We start from the raw sequence: 22167 nt of genomic DNA on the forward strand, positions 1-22167 counted from the left end.
GATTATCTGGCTCATATTGGGTGACTTGTAATTTTTTATAATTATTTATAATTTTGTGTTCTCTTGAGGAGTTGGCCCGTTTCATCTAAGATTCAAGTTTATGAGAGTAAAATTGTTTGTTGAATTCCTTTTTGATCATTTTGATGTCTTCAGATTAGTATAGTCCCTTTTTCATTTCAGATATTGGTCATTAGTGTCTTTTTTTTCTCTCTTTTTTTTTTCCTTGTCAGTCTTGCAGGAGGTTTGTCAATTTTATTAACTTTTCTAAAGAATCAGCTCTTTATTTCACAAATTTTCTTTATGGCTTTTCTGCCTTTAAATCTCATTGATTTCTCTTCTTACCTTTATCACTTACTTTCTTCTGCTTGGTTTATTTTCTCTTCATTTTCTAGGTTCTTGAGTTGGGGGAGTTGGTTATGAATATGAGACTTTCCTCTTTTCTAATGTAAGCACGTAGTGTTACATATTTCTCTCTCTGCACTGCTTAGCTGTGTCCCATAACTTCTGATATGCTGTATTTCATTTCCTTTCAGTTCAATGTATTTTTGGATTTCCCTTGAGACATCCGCTCTTCCCATGGATTATGCAGGAGTATTCTGATATTTTCCTGTTATCTTTTTGTTGTTGCTTTCTAGTTTGATATCAGTGTGGTTGAACAACACAGTCTATATTATTTTAATTTTAAAAAATTTGTTGAGGTTTGTTTTATGACGCAGGATATAGTCTTTATTGCTTACTTTTTTAAAATGTTTTTTATTTATTTTTTTGAGAGACAGACAAAGACAGCATGATCAGGGGAGGGTCAGAGAGAGAGGGAGAATCAGAATCAGAAGCAGGCTCCAGGCTCTCAGCTAACTGTCAGCACAGAGCCCGACGCGGGGCTTGAACCCACGAACCATGAGATCTGACCTGAGCCGAAGCTGGACACTCAACCGACTGAGCCACCCAGGTGCCCCTATTGCTTACTTTTTATCAGAAGTTTCTTTTATTATTGAATTGTGTAACTTTTATATTGTTTTGATCAATTGTATACTACTACTAATTGTTACTATAACCTAATACAGAATAATAATTTTGACAATTAGAACATAACAGTCACAGGAGTTTTGAAAAATTATGCTTCTGAACATATTTTTGTTGAATAAAATTACACGAGATGAAGTAGAAATGCAATTTCAAGGAGAAAAGGAAACAATATAAGGTTCCCAACTACAAAGAAGAATTTGTTCATAAAATTGTAAAAAGGATGTTGTATATTAAATAATTATATAACTGTTTTCCACTGGATACATGTAAAAATGTGACTTAAGAATTTTCTTTTTAGGGGCTCCTAAGTGGCTCAGTTGGTTAAGCGTCTGACTTCATCTCAGGTCATGATCTTACGGTTTGTGAGTTTGAGCCCCATGATGGACTCTGTGCTGACAGCTTTGAGCCCAGAACTGCTTCGGATTCTGTGTCTCCCTCTCCCTCTGTCCCTTCCTCACTCTCACTGTGTCTCTCTCAAAAATAAATGCACTTTTAAAAAATTTAAAAAAAGGAATTTTACTTTTTAACTGCCAATATTTAAATATTGAAAAATATTTTTAAAATTTTAATATATTCTTACAATATTAAACATATTAAATATGTTTAATATTTAAAATTTTATAATACTCTGACTCTGGAAATTGAAATTACATCCATCTTAATTACATATTTAAACTTTTTTTAATTAAAAATTTTTTTTATATTTATTTAGTTTTGAGAGACAGGGAGATACAGAGTGTGAACAGGGGAGGGATAGAGAGAAAGAGACACAGAATCTGAAGGAGGCTCCAGGCTCTGAGCTTTCAGCACAGACCCTGGTGCAGGGCTCGAACCCATGAACTGTGAGATCATGACATGAGCCAAAGTCAGATGCTCAACTGACTGAGCCACCCAAGGGCCCCCATATTTAAACTTTTGATGTAATTTTTTGGATACTGACTTACAAATGAAAGAGAGACTAAATAATATTTAAAATTCTGTGTGTGTGTGTGTGTGTGTGTGTGTGTGTGTGTGCATGCATGTATGCATGAGGGGTGTTAAGTAAGCAAATGATATCTAGAGACCACGGGTCTGGACCGCAATGCTGAGATCAGTGAAGAGGCATGAATTATGATAAGTATGAAATTAAGATGCTGTACCTTGTTGGGGTATTTATTCACTCATTCGATTAGAGCCGTATTTATTAAGTAACATTTATGGCTATATGCAACTTCCTCTGCTAAGCTCTAGGAAGGTATAGTTGACTGATTCAAGGTCCCAGCTCTCAAGCTGAGCATCACTTAGCAAGAAACAGTCAGTAACACCACCACTCAGCTGGACTATCTGTCTATCCCTGTCCTCCGGCCTTGATTGCTGCAATGGGACAGTGGATGAGGGTTTGCAGGGCTATCGCTTTTTATTTTTTTTTATGTTTACTTATTTATTTATTCATTTATTTATTTACTTATTAGTAATCTCTACACCCAAGGTGGGGCTTTGAAACCACGATCCTGAAATCAAGTGTCACACGCTCTTCTGACTGAGCCAGCCAGGAGCTCCAGGTCTATCATTTTTTAAACCTAGACCAGGGGGCTATATAGCCCACTTCACCCCTATGGTTATACTAATGCACACACAGCACATCATTTAGGCACTAATTAGTTTGCGCAGTGAGAAGAATAATAGCATACAAGCTATGGAGACTTAAGCAAATTATGGTCATAGCGTTAGTCACAGAAGTTCGGCTTAGGCTGGTTTACCACAAAGGAAGCCTGGCTTCTCTGTGCAGCCCTCCTCTGCCTCAGACCAGCTGGACTTCTCCCCACCAGGCTGCTGCTCCTTGAGGAAGAGACACAGTGCAGAGCACTGAGGCGGGAGGTGCTTGGTGAGAACCAAGGGACTAGATTCTGGTCCCAACTGCAACTTTGTGTCACCTTAAATAAGTGGGCCCTCTTTTTGAGCCCTCATGCCTTTATCTGCAAACGCAGGGGGTTGCACTGGATGATTTATAGGGCCCTTCAGTCTGAAGACTTTGTGATTCTAAGTCTCTTCTGCCTGGTACCACACACACTCTGCAAGTTCCAAGCACTCTTTTCCATGTTGACTAGAGTTCCTCCCTCTGAATTAAATTCCTTGCCTTGAGTCTTTTTAATTTGCCTCTTCCTTAGTCCAAGTTCTGGCAACTTACTGTCTCTCCCTGCCTACAGTCTCGGAGAGTATCAGTATTTCTCCGTGTTCTCTGCTCTACCTACAGCTTCAAGCTACCTCCCTCAGCACACAGGGTCTGTTCCTGGCTCTTTCCAGACTCAGTTCATACTTCCTGCCTCTGCCACACAACTCTGGTACCAGAGTCGGCCAGGTACTTTCTAATGCCTGGGTCATTAGCTCATGAATGTGGTCCACACCCACAAGATAACATTCAAGGGAAAAATTGCCTACACCTATAAATGGATGTGAGCTCTTCCACCACACCTTGGGAGTGACTCTTCTCCCTTACCGACACAAAGGAGGCTTTCGGATCTCAAAGGCTGTAGCCCTACTGAAGCTGAAAATCTGTGGTTTTCCCATTTAATGCCGATTAGTCTTTAAACCTGACCTTAAAGGGGTGCCTGGGTGGCTCAGTCAGTTGAGTGTCCAACTCTTGATTTTGGCTCAGGTCATGATGCAAGGGTCATGGGATCAGGTGCCATGTTGGGCTCTACGCTGAACATGGAGCCTGCCCAAGATTCTCTCTCTATCCCTTCTTCTCTCTCCTGCTCGCACCTATGCATGCAAGCTCTTTCTCTAAAATGTAAATGACAACGGCAACAACAACAACAAAAACCCCTGGCACTTAAGAGAAGATAAAAGATAGTCCAGATAATCTAAGACAATATGGAATTTAAATATTCTCTTTTGAGTCTATAAGCCATCAAGATATCTGGGAGCCATCCAGACACTTTAATGTCTCTCTGTACTATAGCTGGACAAGCAGAGGGCCACTGGGCTGGCTGAGTCAACAGAGCGTGTGAGTCGTGAGTTTGAGTCCCATGTTAGGTGTAGAGGATATTTGGAAAAAACATTAAAATAAAATAAAATTGAACAACCAGATACTGTGGACCTGAAGAGATGCACTAGGAAGAACACTGCACCATCTGTGTGGTGTTCTTCCTGAATAAATGAACCTTATCAAGCTTTTGGCGCTATATGCTTACAGGAAATACAGGAGATAGATGAACAAGCTAAATATGCCACACAGAAGCAGTCCGCCAAGTCCAGACTGTGAAGTGTTTGTCTGGACAGTGGACACAGTTTCTTTAAATAACTAATGGCATGGAAAAGAAAAAGAGAGGATGAAAGTGCAAATTAAGAAACTTAGGAGACATGAAACCAAATGCAGTACATGCATCCTGTTTGTATGCTGACTGAAACCAGCCAAATCTAAAGAGGCATTTTTGAGACAGGAGAGAAAATTAGAACTGAACTGGGTATTGGGAATATGAAGAAATGTCTATCTTTGCGAGGTGTTTGGTTTTGTGATTCTGTAAGAAATCGTTCCTTCCACTCTCCTTCCCCCTCTTCAGAGCTACATATGGAAGTATTTAGGGGCAAAATGACACAATGTCAGGAATTTTCTTTAAAGTACTATAGAAAAAAAGAAAAAGAAGAAATGGACAGATGAAGTAAGTATGGCAAAATGTTGGTAATTGGTGGACTTGGGGGATGGGAGTTCATTTCCTATTCTGTGGTTTTTCTGTATGTTTACAATTTTTTCAGTGTAAAAAAAAACTTAAAAAAAGGGGGTCTGGGAAATGCCAGTGTTTTGGTGTCAAAATGATACGTGACTGTTGGCAAAGCCCATAATTACATCTCTGAGTTTAGTGTTATGGTAAAGAGAGTGAATGCTGGAGTCAGGACAAGATGGCAAACCTGGCTTTGCCACTTAACTGGCTGTGTGATCTTAGACAACTCGCTAAATGTCTCTGAAACTCATTTCCTATGTGCTTGCTGTGAGAGCAAATGAAACATGCATGTGAGGTGCTCAGTACTAGATATTTAGTAAATAGTTTACGTAGACGCTATTATCATCAAGGGGCGCCTGGGTGGCTCAGTCGGTTAAGCATCCGACTTCGGCTCAAGTCATGATCTCTTGGGTTTGAGCCCCGTGTCAGGCTCTGTGCTGACAGCTAGCTCAGAGCCTGGAGCCTGCTTCAGATTCTGTGTCTCCCTCTCTCTCTGACTCTCCCCTGCTCATGCTCTGTTTCTGTCTCTCAAAAATAAATAAACATTAAAAATAAAAAAGAAGCTATTTTCATTGTTAATCTTAAGCTCAAAGCATCAGAGAAGTCCTGTCAGACCATGTATCCAAGATTGGGTTCAGAAAATAGAAATTCAGAGAAGTAAGAATCAGGAAAAATGTGCAGCAGGTGGCCTGTGCTCTCAGGGCCGCACAAGGGTCCGAGCTCCCCGAGAATAAAGCTACGACTCCTTGCAGTGGCCTCATGACCCTCAGGTAGGGAGGAGGCAGCATGCTGTGGATGAGGTCCAGCCCCGCTTCAAGCGTAAACGTGAGCCCATTAAGAGCCCTGGGAGAGGGACGGGGGCCCCAGATGAGGACTCCTGGTTTGTGCTGCACCCATTAGAAGCATTAGTTGCTGGGAAGAATCTAAATATATGGTGTGTTGTTGTTGAAATGTTTCCTTCTGACAGCCCGCTGCGCATTTTCTCTCATGAAGCTCATGTTCCCCAAACTGGAAAGTGAAATCGTTTGCAGACTCCCAGGGGAGGCCAGAGCCCCGGATTCATTTTTCCCTAGAGAAAGCACGTTTGCTGGAAATTAGAGAAGGTAATTGGAGAGGCCGGGGGAAGAAAGGGACCTGCAGGGGTCATGTAGTCCATCCTCTAGCCTCCCGGCAGGAGTGAGACTAACCCATTCCAGATGGCAGTTGTCCCTGTCTGCTGAAGACCTCCAGGAGAGACCCTACAAGCCTGACTCAGCAGCTCATTCCAGAGGAGGCCCGAGTGAGTGCACAGACCTTGAGTCTGATCTCAGCCCAGACACTGACGTGCTGTGGGTCTTGAACGAGTCATCGGTCTTGGACCCCAGTTTTCCAGTTCACAAAATGAGGGAAAGCTGTTGCTGCCTGGCTGCTCTGGGGTGAAATCCTCACACAAAATGGAAACAAGCTTTGTGCCCAGGAAGGGGCCGGTATGTAAGAGGCCCGGCAGCATTCCACTGTCCACTCTTTGAAGAGGTTTAAAAAAATTTTTTACAGCTTGTTGGAATAAATAGCTTCTCCTCACTATTCCTTCTTTCCTTATGGGATACAATGAGAGGTGGCCATTTTTTTTCCCCAAGAGAAAAAAAATCCCCCTGGTTCCACAAAAGTAAGGTATGGGTATCATTAACCCAGAACAAACGGAGGCCTCTGGCAGTGATGAAATGCCGAGAGGCACTGTTGTCAGGGCAACAACCATGTTAAAGTAGAACTCAGGACCCAAGCTTGAGCCAGGGCTGTGATGACCGGCTGGAGAGCTGAGGCCCAGGGAGGCATAAACACAGCCGGGAGGGGCCGAGGGGGACTGGAGCCAGAGCTGGCTTTTTGTTGCTGTGGTGGTTTTGTCTATTATTATTATTATTTTATTGAAGTAGGGTTGACCTACATGGTAGCATTAGTTTCAGGTGGACAACATCGTGACCCAGCAGGCACAGCCACTGTCGGTCACTATACACACAATCACACCCCACTGACGACGACGGGAGCTGTCTGAATTTACGGCATCCCTGCCCTGTACCAAGCCCTGTGGTGTGCGGGGTGAAGGAGACGGTCCAGCTTTCGGGAAGCCTAGAGGTTAATGGGGAGGACAGACGTCCAGCAGCCTGTAAACGTTGCAAAGGAGAAGCACAGGGGCTCCGACAGCTTGTAAAAAGGCAACATGGCTGCCCAGCCTCAAGCGACTGAGGAAGCTTTATTAGTGCAACCTTTGCCGTCGGTGCCTTGCACTTGGCCTTTGGCCCTAACCATACCTGGGCTCCCGTCGATCTCTCCCACAGTTATTCAACTCTGGTATCTTTTAAATTATATATATATTTTTTATTGACGTGAAATTCACAAAGCATAAACTTATTTTAAAGTGAAAATTCAGTGTCATTTAGTACATTCCCAGTGTTGTGCAACCACCGCCTCTATTTACTTCCAAAACAGTTCATCCCCCCATACTATTCCTCCCTGGCTCCGGCCCCTGGCAACCACCAATCTGCTTTCTGTTTCTGCGGAGCTGTCTACTCTGGATATTCCACACGCGTGGAGTCATACAATATGTGACCTTTTGGGTCTGGCGTCTCTCACTTAGCATCATGTTCCTGAGGTTCATGCACGTTGTAGCATGTATCAATACTTCATCCCTTTTTACGGCTGAATAATCACTCTGGTATTTTAATAAAGGTTAACAAATGGATATTCTAGAGAGCACTGGACTCAAGAAGAACAAACCTGGCTCTACCAAATATACCAGATATAAGCAAGTTACCCTGCACCTCCGTTTTCTCATCCACAAGTCAACCGGTAACCCCAGGCCACTTGTAGAACAGCTGGAAGGTAAAAGGTGACATACTTATAAGTAGTAATACATGTTCCAAATAAAGCTATTTAAAGCTCCTAAGAGTAACTATTAATTAGCATCCAACATGTACTTCTTAGCTCTTCAACTACCTTTTAAGTTCCTTGGGGAGAATGACTGTGTCATATCCATTTCTACCCTCACAACGTTTAGAATGATCCCTGTCTCTTACTAGCTGTTCAATAAATGTCTCTCCGGTAGGTAACTGCTTGAATAACTGAATGGATGAATGGATGAGGTGTCTCTTGACCTGTGAGGGAAACTGCTTTCCTCCAGGTCACTCGATCGATGTTCGTTGAATGAATGAATGGATGAATGAGTGGAGAGGAGAGGAAGCGTTCCCATCTGGCCTGGAATTACGACGACTCTGCCTTCCTGCCCTCTACCTGGGTAGCACTGGTCCCAGCCCAGCCTAACAGTCCAACGAGGAAGGCTGATGAAAATAATCAGGGTGCCAAGGGAACACAGACTTTCAGTCTGAAAATGATGTTCTAGGGAAAGAAAAGTAGGGGTTCTGAGACCATCTTCTCCTGAACAGAATCCACCCCAGCTGTCCAGTCTCCAAAGAGGATCAGTATGGGGGCTGCAAGCTTAGATGCCTTACATAAGAAATCAACCTAACCGGACCTCCCTGGGGCTGGCTGGGAATAAGGGCCTTGTGGAGGAATAACCCTTGTCATCTGAAAGTTTACTGTCCCCACCCTTGAGTTAGGAGATAAACCGGGGTTGGGAGGTTAGAGTGGAAGTGTTACAACACAAAAATACTTATCAAGGAACCGGTCTCTTTTAAAATTGGTTTACCCTTGGGGCTCTTGAGTGGCTCCATTGTTGAGCATCTGACTCTATTTCAGCTCAGGTAATGATCTCACAGTTCATGGGTCTGAGTCCCTCACCAGGCTCTGTGCTGGCAGCATGAGCCTGCTTAAGATTTTCTCTCTCCCTCTCTCTTTCTGCCCCTCCCCCCAAAATAAATAAACATTAAAAAAATAAGATTAGTTCACCTCAAATATTCCTCCTGCCCCCCCCCAAATATTCCATCTTAATACCTTCGCAAAGTAAAATTGCAAACCTTGCAACAGATACCGAGTGTGCTCAGGTGGCCTGGAGTGGTGTCAGGGGACTCCTCAGATCACAGGTGGAGCCAGCCAGAGAGGACCTGGCTGAGGTGGCCGGTGACCAGGTACAGAGGGGCCCGCAAAAAGGGTGTTGGGCTTCCAAAGAAAAAGCTTTTAGTATCCAACGGTTAAAGAAGGGCCCCTGAGGTCATTGTGAAGGACTCTGTACAACTATATTTTGAAAGACAAAAATTCATGGAAAGATATCACTATAAATTGAGCAAGAGAAATATTGCCACCCCCTGAAGTCAACTTTTTTACTATTTATTCTATGATTTTGCACATAGTAGCAACTCTAACCACATTTCATTTTCTTCAGCGCATGTTTTTATAACCTGTCATATGATTCTGTTTGATTACTATTTCTTATAAAATCCAGGATCTAGTTTTAGTGGCGCCTTTCTGGTTCTAACTCTGCTTTGTGACAAGAAGCCCCCATATTTTGTTTACAGATGGAGACTGTCATAACTGTGGTCACTGGAATTGATGTGTGTGGCCCTGCATTAGGGATAAAGAGAAACGTACTTCGGTTCCGCTTTCAATGGACTGTGTGATGTTGGCAAAGCTGCCCGACATCTTTGTGTCCACCTTTCCACATCTGCTGAAGTGCGGACACCAGTCCCTGGCTTCCTGGCGCTCCACAGAGACCTCGGTGGGACTGTACTGTGATCCTCGTAAAAGTAAACGGTGGACTTCAGGGAGAGGATGTTGCCACTGTCTTATCGACTCTTCAGGAACAGAAGACCCTGAACAATAGATGCGCTGAACATGATTTCTATTTCATTTTAGTCTTATTATAATAAACAAACCTTAAGGTTTCTTTCAGCACTGAAATTCTACGACATATGTCTTCACAGCAGATTTATCTTCCTAATTACCGTTTACACAGGGAGGCTTTATAATTCTATTTCCTCAGCGCACTCCCACTGACGGAGTGGGGAGGACGCCCAGGAGCCTGCTGGACTGGGGCCGTTATGAATGATTTAGGTGCCGACGCTCACGGGCCCACGGGACATTCAGAGAAGGACTGCCATGACTCTGTCATTCACTTCGCCCCATAACGTGCTAGGAGGTCAGAGATGCCAGGCTTTTCTCCCCAGTTTGATAGATTGGGGGAAATCAGCGAAGCCGCTCACTCACCTTGGGCTGTGTCTCTGGATCCCCAGTTTTACCATCTGGTCCTATCGCCTCCTTTGCAAGATTGAAGGAAAAGAAACTGAAAGCAGCCAGGGCCGTGACCACTGACCCACAGTATTGTGGCACTGCCCTGGGAAGCAGGGGAGGCACTGACATCCAGGGCAAGGGGACACGGGGGGCAGAGGTGGGAAGTCACCCAGGGCCTTGGGCAGCTTCCCCAGAGCTGGGAGCTGAACCCCACCCCAACCCCCGTGGTGCCAAGCCCTTTTCTCTTAATTGTTGTAGCTTTACGAGCATTGGGAGGAAAATGTCATCCAGCTGGTCTGGATTTCTCAGCACATGAGGGATCCAAAGAGTGTTTTGCAAGTTCTCTTGGATGACCATTCTGGGTTTCTGTGAGGAATCAACTGAGCCGCTTTGCATTAAGTGAAGGGAGTTACTTTTTACCAGCTGTCCCGGGGTGGAGGTGGAAGGGGCTGCCTGGAGGGAGGGGAGGAAGGGGCAGGGAGAAGGTGGAGTTCACAGAGCAAGGATGGGGGCTCTTTGCAATTCCCTCTGCTGGCTGGGCATTCTCCTTACAGCAAGAGTCACAGACAGAGAAAGCCATTCTGTCCCTGCTCTCCCTAGCTGGCAGAAGGACCATCCAGATTTAAGAAACTGAGGCAGAAGCATGAGAGTCCCTGAAGGTGTTGTAAGCTTTTCATGGCACGACAGAACAAGCAGTGACTGGAGCTGGTCGGCTGCTCCAAGCCTCCATCACCTGGGTTCACACCTTGCTTCTCTGTGATGTTGGTCAATTACTAAATTATCATGAAACTTCACTTTGCTCACCTTCAAAGTGAGGACAAGAATACCTCTTTCTTAGAATGCTGACAATATTAAAAGAAGAGGATATATACAAAATACCCAGCACGTTGCCAGGCAAATGGTTGTTAAGTAAACTATGATGATATGTATCAACAGGCAAATGTCCCGAGGCCGAGGATGGTGGCACACTGTGCTGGGCACGGCCCAGAGGTCTGAGGCCAGTCTGGTGCCACAAGGAGCTTGAGGGGTAGTTGCGAAGGTGTGGGAAGACTTGACTAACATTATACTGGCAAGACACCTTAGGTCACAAAGCAAAGCAGCTCGCGCATGAGCGGTAGAGACAATGAGTATTCCAGATTTCAAGAGGAGCCTTCATCATGAATTAGGCAGATCAAGGAAGGCTTCTTGGAGGAAGCAGAAATGGACTTTCCCATCCTATTTGCCTAAGACAATTTAAGTTGGTTCTTTAGTGAGCCAGCTAAGCATGTATAGTGTCGAACTCCTCTAGAAACTGGGTATCATCTGACACTTGCACACATCTTCAGGGTGGGAAGGGGTAGAATATTTGGAGCCTCTTCTCAAACTCTGCTGGAATGTTGGGGGCCTGGCAGGCCACCTGGGTGAGCTCATTCCCCTGGGGCTAGGAGAAGGCTAAGGACACCAAATCTGCTGTCATTGGGTCTGGTGGCATTTGGGCCAGAAGTTAAGGATGTTTACCAAGTCCTCAGGCATCTGGGTCACGGTTACCACGAAGTCTCCAAAGCAAGCTTCTCTCAAGATACATCCTTCCCTGGAGACACTTGTGAGCAGGGCCTGGAGCCTTTGTGCAAGGGGGAGGGCAGCAGGGCCGGGGGTACCGAACCAGGAAGGTAACCAAGACGGTGGTCCCAGAGAGAAGTGCTTTCCAGAAAGCAAATCCCCACGGACGCGGATTCGTTTTACAGCGGAGTGTCTTCAAATGCATGACTCTGTGTATGTGAGAGAGAAAGAGGGGGGCAGGGAGGGGAAAAGCAAGCAGTGACACCAAGCACAACATTGGAAAGTTTGTTTTCCACACAGCCCCTTTATCTGGTGGCAAATATATCTCCTGGGAAAAGAAAACAGTTCTCAGGGCAATCCCTCGGGAACTTTCTTTTCCCTTCCTCCACGTGATTTGGGGTGAGGCTGCTGGGGGCCTCCGGGGGTCCCCCGGGGAACGTGAGGGGGCTGAGGGCTCGGTGGGCAGGCGGAGGAACAACCCGCCACCCCACCCTCCCTGACTGTCCACACAGAGCACCTGGGAGCTCCGCTGGCAGCGTGTGAACGCGTGAGAAGGGCTTCCTCAGGAGGGGCACCCACTCTTCTGCAGGACTCATCCCCACAGGGAGAGCCTTGGTACAGGTTTGCGGAGCTGGGTTCCAGCCCTCACCCCCCATCAATCACTGCACCACTCAGATTCTACAGCTGTAGAGTGACGTCAGTAGGAACCACTGGGTCTCCCTCACACGGTCACCATGGGGATCAAATGACACTGTGGAGGCACCTTAGAAAACATAACATAATAATCCTAAGTGGCCATTAGATAGACGGTGGGAAGGAAGGAGCTTGAGGCTGGAGTCAGAAGACCTGGAATCCCAGCCCTACCGCAGTGTGGCCTTGGGCCGGTCACTGCCAACGGGTCTAACCTTCTTCACAGGGAAGGGGATAAAACCATTCACCGCCCCCTCACTGGGTATGAAGAAGAGCAGGTGGGCCATGGCCACAAAGGTGTTCTGTAGGGTCAAGTGCCATAGAAAGCATTTGGGCTAATTCTGCTAGAAGTTCTATTTCGGGCTAGACCAGCTCAGAGGACATGTGGGAACTCGCAAAGCAGCACCAATATTTTCTGCCCTTTAACAGAATCCCTGGACTTTCCCAGAGGCCTGGCAACTTGAGAAGGCTCTTGCTTAGAATGAAATAATTTGACCATGGGCAGGACCTCGTACTTTCAAATGTGTGACTATTAGAAATCCTTAGTTATAGAAAAGAAGGCACAAGTTAATTTAGAGCATTTTTGTTGCAGAGGCTGAGATTGTCTGCCAAAGAGCCCTTTCTCCCTTCTTCCTTGCTAACAGCCCTGTTCGAGTGTGGGGGTGGCAGTGAGCTCAGGCAGAACAAAGGCCCCTGTCCACATATAGGGGAACCGTGAGTCTGACTCTGGGCCAGTGCAATGTAAGCACAAGTTCTTGGGGAGGCTGTGGGAGATTCTTCCAAAGCAGGGACTAACTGAGCCTGCATCAGCCTTTGGCTTCGTCTTTTCACTTTCTTCGTGTCTGGAATGTAGAAACGGTGGCTGGAGTTCCAGTAGCCATTTTGTGATCAGGCACCGTCTTGAGGGTGGTGGCAATATATTAAGGATCATGCGGCAGAATGGCAAAAGAGTTTGGTATACTCACGGCATTACTGAACTTCCATTCTGGCCCCAGATCTCTGGACCTCATTATGTGAGGAAAAATAAACGTATTCATTTAAGCTGCTTTCCACCCATCCCCTTTGCCCCCAGCCCCAGGGTTTCCATTATAACTGAATGTAGTTCCTAACTGGATACTTTTTGATCCTATCCTATTATCTTTATATGGTAGGCCCAAATGATTATTCTCTTAGGAGCTAAATACACTTTACCAATAATGTCTCTCTTATTCCTGAAAGAATTCTTAGAACATAAGATTTACTGATGGGTAAGCTGAGGCCTAAGAAAATCAGGAGAAAGCATATGTTTTAACTTCTGGGTCAACTATACCTTCCTCAACCAAACTGACTATTTTTCTAAGTCTTCCTAGGACTATTTTTTGATGGAAAGAAGGCTACAAGGCATTACAGTTACCATTTTCCAATTTGTAACAGTAAATCAGACAGGCTAAATTTGTAGATTAATATTTTGTCACTACTTTTTTTAATGTTTATTTATTTTTGAGAGAGAGAGAGAGAGATTGACAGAGTGTGAGTGGGGGAGGAGTAGAGAGAGAAGAAGACACAGAATCTGAGTCAGGCTCCAGGCTCTGAGCTGTCATCACAGAACCTGATGTGGAGCTCAAACTCACAAACCATGAGATCATGACCTGAGCTGAATTTGGGTCAGATGCTCAACAGACTGAGCCACCCAGGTGCCCCTGTCACTTCTTTTTAATGTTTATTTCTTCATTTTGAGAGAGAAGAAGCATGCGCACACATGCATGAGCAGAGGAGGGGTAAAGGGAGAGGAAGAAGGAGAATCCCAAGCAAGCCCCTTGCTCTCTGTGCAGATCCTGAGCCAGGGCTTGATCTCACCAACTCTGAGATCATGATCTGAGCCAAGATCAAGAGTCTAATGCTTAACCAACTGAGTCACCTGATATTTTGTCACTTTTAAAATGAAGAATACATGCAGAGTGAGACCTGATGATCTGAAGGTCCTCAGAATTCCTGCCCTTTCATTAAGGGGCAGAGAAAGGAAGAGCGGGGAGGGAAGGAGCAGAAAGGCAAGAACACAGCCACGGAATTGCTGGGGAGCACAGCCGCCAAACCCACACCTTCCAGACACCTTATTAAAGCTACAAAGCACCTTACACCAACAGTGCACACAGCCCTTCGTCCCTCAAAGTTCTGTGAGACTGAGACTATTCAGCTCATTGCCAACACACCTGAATAAAAATGGAAACACCTAGATCTCTGTTATGTCCAGAGCAGCTCAAGTGTTTGAAAACACCTGGAAGACGGGTGAAGTTTTCTTTCTTGAAATAGATGTCTCCACACATCTGGAGTCTCAGTCCACATGGGGATATAGGATGGCACAATCATTTATGTAGTAGGACTCCTTGTGATACGGATCTCTGACCAAACCTACTAAATGAATTGGCAGAATTGAGTACTGTGGTGATATCATGGAAATAAGTCCTACGTACGCAAATTAAAAAAAACTAAATAGCTCATACAACTATCAGTTGATTTCAACACCCAGGTTTTGAAGCAAGAGTACCCTTTTGTCTATCTAAGCAAAATAGCTCATGATACACATGAACATACCGATGTCTGCCCTGTCTTGCTTCCATTCCCTTTCCTCCTTGAATCCTGCCTGACCTGACGTTCTGACACCACACAAGTAAGCCCTAAATTAAATTTTGTCTCATCCTGATCCCTACTTCATATGTGTTAATTTTGTCCCATCAGTAACAGTAAACTTCTCAAATGTAAGAGATCCTATGACACATCAATCAGGTTACTTAAAAGTGATAAGTCTTGACTTCTATTTCAGAAAGATGAAAGAGATGTACCTTTCTCTACTTATCCCACTAAGTACAATGAAAAGCTCTGGACATTATATACAAAACATTATACAAAAAACAAATATAAGTAGACTCTGGAGGTGCCTGGGTGGCTCAGTTGGTTAAGTGTCCAACTCTTGGTTTCGGCTCACAGTTCTGTGAGTTTGAGCCCTGTGTGGGCTCTGTGCTGACATTGGGAAGCCTGATTGAGATTCTCCCCCTTTATAGGCCCCTCCCCCATTTGAACTCTCTCTGTCTCAAAATAAAAAATGAATAAACTAAAAAAAACCCAACATAAGTAGACTCTGAAAGGTGGAGAGAAGACAGACCTGCTAGGGACCTTGGACCCAAAGGACAGCACGGTAGTGAGCTTCCTGGGTGGTGGTGGTGGTTGTTCCAAGTTTATCCCAGACTTGGAACTGATAAAGCTGACAACCTAGAAACACCAACAGAGACAGACAAAGCCAACAAAACCTACTCTCTCTAGCCAATGGGGCCATCTAACAATATGGAAAACATTTAGACAATAACTATAATACCTTAGCCAAAACTATAGACAAAAACTGTGGTCCCCTCTCCATACAGGGCAGCAAAGGCTGAATAGGGATACCAGACCCCCATTCTTGCTTGACTGTAACAAGGTAGCAGGAATGAAACAGTGGATATCACTACAGAGCCTACCAACTTCAAAAAGATAAGAATAGAATACTGCAGGCTAACAGACACAAGAAAAAATGTCTAACATCACTCATCAACATTTGTACTGAAATACAAATCAAAACCATAATAAGATACCACCTCACACCAGTCAGAATGACTAAAATGAACAATTCAGGCAATGACAGATGTTGGCGAGGATGCAGAGAAAGAGGAACAATTTTGCCCTGCTGGTGGGAAGGAAAACTGGTGCAGCCTCTCTGGAAAACAGTGTGCAGGTTCCTCAGAAAATTAAAATTAGAATTACCCTCTGACCCAGCAATTGCTCTACTAGGTATTTACCCAAAGGATCCAAGTGTGCTGTTTTGAAGGGGCACATGCACCCTAATGTTTATAGCAGTGCTATTGACAATAGCCAAAGCATGGAAAGAGTCCAAATGTCCATCAACAGATGAGTGGATAAAGAAGATGTGGTATATATACATACAACGGAGTATCAGTCGGCAATCAAAAAGAATGAAATCTTGCCATTTGCAACAATGTGGATGGAACTAGAGTGTATAATGCTAAGCAAAATTAGTCAGAGAAAGACAAATATCACATGACTTCACTCATACGTTGAATTTAAGATATAAAACAGATGAACATAAGGGAAAGGAAGCACAATAATATAAAAACAGAGAGGGGTACAAAATATAAGAGACTCTTAAACATAGAGAATAAACTGAGGGTTACTGGAGGGGATGTGGTGGGGGCATGGGCTAAATGGGCATTAAGGAAGACACTTGTTGGGATGAGCACTGGGTGTTATACGTAGGGAGTGAGTCACTGGATTCTACTGAATTCATTATTGTACTATATGCTAACTAACTTGGATGTAAATTAAAAAAATAATAGTGGAATGCTACACATGGAAATTTGAAGATTCAGATGAAATGGACAACTTCCTTGACAATACAAACCACCACCACTCACTCAATATGAAATTCAAAGTTTGAATAGCCCTGTAACTAGTAAGGTCACGGAATTTGTAATTTTAAAACTCCAGAAAAAGAAATCTCCAGAGCCAGATGGTTTCACTGGAGAAGTCTATAAAAACATTGAAAGAATTAACACTAATTCTATGCAATCTTTTCCAGAAAATAAAAGAGGAAGAAACATTTCCCTATTTATTTTATGAAGTTAATAGTGCTCTGATCAGAGAACCAAATATGCTACCAATCTGCTCCCCCACCAAAACAACACCATGATGGACCAATATTTCAACACATACACCATTACAAAATATCAGCAGAAAGAATTCAGCAGTATGTAAAAGAAAATGTACACCAGGTGGGGTTTATGCCACAGATGTGTGGCTGGTTCAATATTTGACAGTCGATACACACATTGATAGGTAGCAGAAGAAAAATATCACATGATCCTGTTAACCAAGTTAGAAAGCATTTGACAAAATTTAATACCCATTTATGTTAAAAACTTTCAGAAAAATATAAAAAAGAAGAGAATGGAACTTCTTTAACCTGATAAAAAGCATCTACAAAAACTTGCAGCTGGGGTATCCGGGCGGCTTAATCCATTAAGTGTCTGACTTTGGCTCAGATCATGATCTCTCAGTTTTTGAGTTTGACCCCTGCATCAGGCTCTGCACTACTAGTGCAGAGCCTGCTTGGGATTCTCTCTCTCTGTCTCTCTCTCTCAAAAAACAAAACCCTCACAGCTAAAATCATAATTAATGATGGAAGACTGAATTATTTCCCCCAAGATCAGGAACATGGCAAGGATAGTCACTTTCACCACAAAGAAAAGAAATAGAAGGGATTCTACTTACAGATGATATGATTGTCTAAAGAGACAATCTCAAGTAATGTAAAGAAAAATTTCTAGATTAGTAAGTTCAGCAAAATTGCAGGATACAAGATAAACACATGGGAATCAGTTGTATTTCTACCTTCTAGCACTGAACACATGGACACCAAAATCAGTAATATAATACCATTTACACTTACTAAATAAATTAAATGCTTAGGTGTAAGTCTAATGAAATATGTATAGGATTCTATGCTGAGGAGTATAAAGTGCTGAAAGAAATTAAAGAAGATTGAAATAAATGGAGAGACATATTAGATGTATTCATTGAAAAATTCCACACAGTAAAGATATCAATTCTTCCCAAACTATAATATGCAGATTTAATATAATTCTGATCAAAATCTCAGCAAGATTTTTGGTGACTATCCACATTTTTGTTCTAAAACTTATGTGGAAAAGCAGAGGATAGAATAGCCAAAACAAGTATGAAAAGGAAGAATAATGTGAGAGAAATCAGTCTACTCAATTTTAAGTCTTATTATGTAGCTAGAGTAATCAAAATTATGTGTTATCAACAGAAAGGTAGACGCAGAGATCAGTGGAACAGAAAAGAGATCAAAGAAACAGATGCAGAAAAATATGTTCCATTTCTCTTTGACAAAGATTCAAAAGCAGTTCATTTGGAGGAAAGGTAGTGTTTTCACCAGAAGATGCTGAAGCAGTTGTATACTCATAGACATAAAAATGCACCTTTACTTAAGTCTCACACCTTATACAAACAATTAACTCAGAATGGATTACAGACAAATGTAAATCTTTTACATAGATTTTAGATAAAAACATGACAAAAATCTTTATATCCAGGTCTAGGCAAAGAGTTCTTAGATTTGGCACCAAACAAAGTATGATCCATAAAAGAGAAAACTGATAAATTAGATTACACAAAAAAACTTCTGCTGCATGAAATACCATGTTGAGAAGATGAAAAGAGAAGCTACAGAATGGGAGAAAAATCACCAAACATCATACCTGAAAGTAGATTAGTATCTAGAAGGTATGAAAACCTCTCTAAACGCAAGAGTGAAAAAACAAAAACAGCAACAATCCAATTAGAAAATGGACAAGAGACATTTCACTGGAGAGGATGATAGATGGTAACTAAGCACATGACAAGATGTTCAATATCATTTGCCATTAGGGAAATGCTAATTAAAATCATGAGATATTATTACATATCTGTCAGAATGGCAAAAATAATGGGGCGCTTGAATCGCTCAGTTGGTTAAGGGTCTGACTTCAGCTCAAGTCATGATCTTGCCATTCCTGAGTTTGAGCCCCGTGTTGGGCTCTGTGCTGATGCCTCAGAGTCTGGAACCTGTTTCGGATTCTGTGTCTCCCTCTCTCTCTGTCCTCCCTCGCTCATGCTCTATCTCTCTCCCCCTCTCTCTCTTCCTGTCAAAAATAAACATGCTAAAAAATGGCAAAAATAAAAGCCAGTACAGAAGAATCCCAAATAATTTATATAGCAACTTCCTTCTCAAAGAGATGGAGCTTCACTCCCAACCCTGTGAGTGTGGACTGTGCTAAGGATTTGCTTTCAAAGAATGAAATAGGGAGGAGGATGGGGAAGTTAACTTGACAGCAGAAACCTGGCAGACACTCCCTCATCCAGGTGATCGACATTGACACTGACATCATTAGTCATGTTGATTGCATGTACCTTTGATATGATGTGATGGCAATGACACTTCTTCTTTGTGGTAATCCTCCCCAAACCCATGACCTCAGTCTAACCATGAAAAAAACAAACCCAAACTGAAGGATATTCTATAAAATACTTGGCCAGCACGCCTCAGAACTCCCAAAGTTGGCAAAAACAAGGAAAGTCTAAAAAATTATCACAGACCAGAAAAGGTTAAGAAAATGTGACAAACAAGTCCTCTGGTACTCTGGGTGGGACCTTCTGTCAGGAGAAGGACAGGACATTAGAGACAAACTAGTAAAATCTGAATAAACTATGGCATTTAGTTAAAAATGAAGTGTCAATGTTGGTTTTTCTGTTGTGATAAAGGTGCCAACAGATGTAAGAAACAAAATCAGAGGAAATTGAGTGGAAACCGAGAAGAAATTTCTCAATTTCCTTCATGGAACTCTCAAACTATCTCTGCAACTTTTCTGTCAAAACCAATTCTAAAATTTAAAGATTATACCAAAATAATGTGTAAAAAAAAAAGTCACAGGGAGCCTGGGTGGCTTAGGTGGTTAAGCATCTGACTCTTGCTTTTGGCTCAGGTCATGATCTCATAGTTAGTGAGTTTGGGCCTGCAGCGAGCTCTGCGCTGACAGCTGGGAGCCTGCTTGAGGTTTTCTGTCTCCCTCTCTGTCTGCCCCACCCCTACTCGCACCTGCTTTCTCTCTCTCAAAATAAATAAGTAAACTTAAAAAATTTTAAAAAATGTGATAGCAACAAATGCTGGTTGAAGATGCTGAGAAACCGGACCCCTCATACCCTGCTGGTGGGAATGTGAAATAGCACAGCCACTCTGGAAGACAATTTGGCAACTTCTTTTAAATATTTTTTTTAATGTTTATTTAATTTTGAGAGCGAGTGACAGAGCAAGAGTTGGGGAGGAGCAGAGAGAGAGGGAGACACAGAATCTGAAACAGATTCCAGGCTCTGAGCTGTCCGCACAGAGCCCGATGTGGGGCTTGAACCCACGAACTGTGAGATCCTGACCTGAGCCGAAGTTGGACGCTTAACCGACTGAGCCACCCAGGCACCCCTGGCAGCTTCTTTTAAAGTTAAACATGCAACTATTATGTGAGCCAGTGATTGCATTCCTGGGTTTTTATACGAGAAATGAAAACTTATGTTCACGTAAAATCCTTTACAGAAATATTTATAGTAGTTTTACTTATAATAGCCTCCAAATGGCAATAACCCAGGGGTCCCCCACTCTGTGAATAAACAAACAGTGGTACGTCCACGCCATGGAATATCACTAAGCAGTAAGGAAGAATAAACTACAGAACACGTGACAACCCCTGGGTCAATATCTAGAGAAATATGTCAAGTGAAAAAAGCCAATTCCAAAGTGTTACATACTGTATGATTCCATTTATAATATTTTTTGAAATGACAGAATTATTGCAATGGAGAAGAAATTAGTCAGGAATTACCAGTGGGTGGTTGGGGGAGGTAAGTGGGGATGGCTACAAAAGGGCAGCTTGGGGTACCTGAGTGGTTCAGCGGATTAAGTGTCTGACTCTTGATCTCAGGGTCATGAGTTCAAGCCCCATGTTGGGCTTTACACTGGGCATGAAACCTACTTAAAAAAAAAAAAAGAGCAGCATGAAGGATTCTTGTGGGAATGGAAATGTTCTATCTCATTGTCAATATCCTGGTTGTGGTATTGTACTATGATGTTGAAAGATGTCACCACTGAGAAAAACTGGGTAAAAGGAACATAAGATCTCTTTGTTTTACTTTTTATCCCTATATGTGAATTATTTCAAAATAAAAGGTTTAACTTCAAAAGCCTGAAAAGTCCCTAACTGAAGCACTCTCAAAATCAGGCCACAGATTCAGAGGTTTCTCAGTTGTCAACAAGGAACGTAGAGATCTGATCTCTGTGGCTGCTCAAGGCTTCTCCTTGCAAAAATGGGAACAAAGGGCACCTGGGTGGCTAAGGCGGTGAAGTGTCTGACTTTGGCACAGGTCATGACCTCGGGGCTCCTGAGTTCGAGCCCCGTGTCGATGATGCAGAGACTGCTTGGGGTTCTCACTCTCTCTTCTCTCTCTGCCCCTCCCCCTATTTGCACTTTCTTTCTCTCTCTCTCTTTCTCAAAATAAATAAACTTAAAGAAAATGGGAATAAAACATTAGATCAGCATACCAGGAAACATCCACAGGAGGAAAAATTGATAGGCAATAGGAAAGGAAGAAAGAGAAGAAGGTATCAAAGTAATAATAAATGACACTGAAAAACACTTGTCCTTGGCCTCTTTGAAGTAGTCACTCTGGGAGATGGGTCACTTATCCTGGGAGCTGCCATTGCTAAGAATGATTTTGAAACATCATCTAAACACATCTTGGAGTCCATATGAAAAATCACAGTGCACAAATCTGCCATCTGAAGTGGATTTTATTTTTCTTAAACCAGTGAACACGGCAGGAGGTGTTGTGATATATTGCGGAGAGCGTTGCCTGGGGACAGTGAGGACCAGGTTTAAGTACACGCTTGGCCTCGAGGGGACTATGTGGCTGTAGGCATCTCACTTAATCTTTTTCACTGTCAGTTTCAGAATCCGTACAATAGAGCTAATTACGCCCATCTCCCAGGACTTGTGTAGGATTAAGTGTGACCATAGATGTGAAGCATCTAGTCCTGTGCCTGGCTCAGAGTCAAAGCTTACATTTAAAAAGAGTTTGTAAATATGGTTGTCACAGGCACAGGTTGATTTCCTTGTGAGATTTCCCCATGAAGATCACCCAAAGACCCATTTAAAATGTACCTGGTTGCATTAATCAACTTCTTTGGAATAGGCTGATAATGTCTTAAGTTATATAAAGAACAAGTCACATTTTGTTTAAGTTCTGGCATGTTTGTTATAAACCAATTTTATTTTCTAGAGTCAAATCTCACAGTCATGGGCATCATTTATTAAAAAGGTGGTATCTTTTCCCTCATCAGACCCAAAGGGAATCATGAGTATTTATAAGATGACACTCAAGACTTAGCAAAAAAAAAAATCAAACTCCGGGGTCAATAGGT

Source organism: Suricata suricatta, chromosome 10 (assembly GCF_006229205.1).
Source record: "Suricata suricatta isolate VVHF042 chromosome 10, meerkat_22Aug2017_6uvM2_HiC, whole genome shotgun sequence".
NCBI lineage: Eukaryota > Metazoa > Chordata > Mammalia > Carnivora > Herpestidae > Suricata > Suricata suricatta.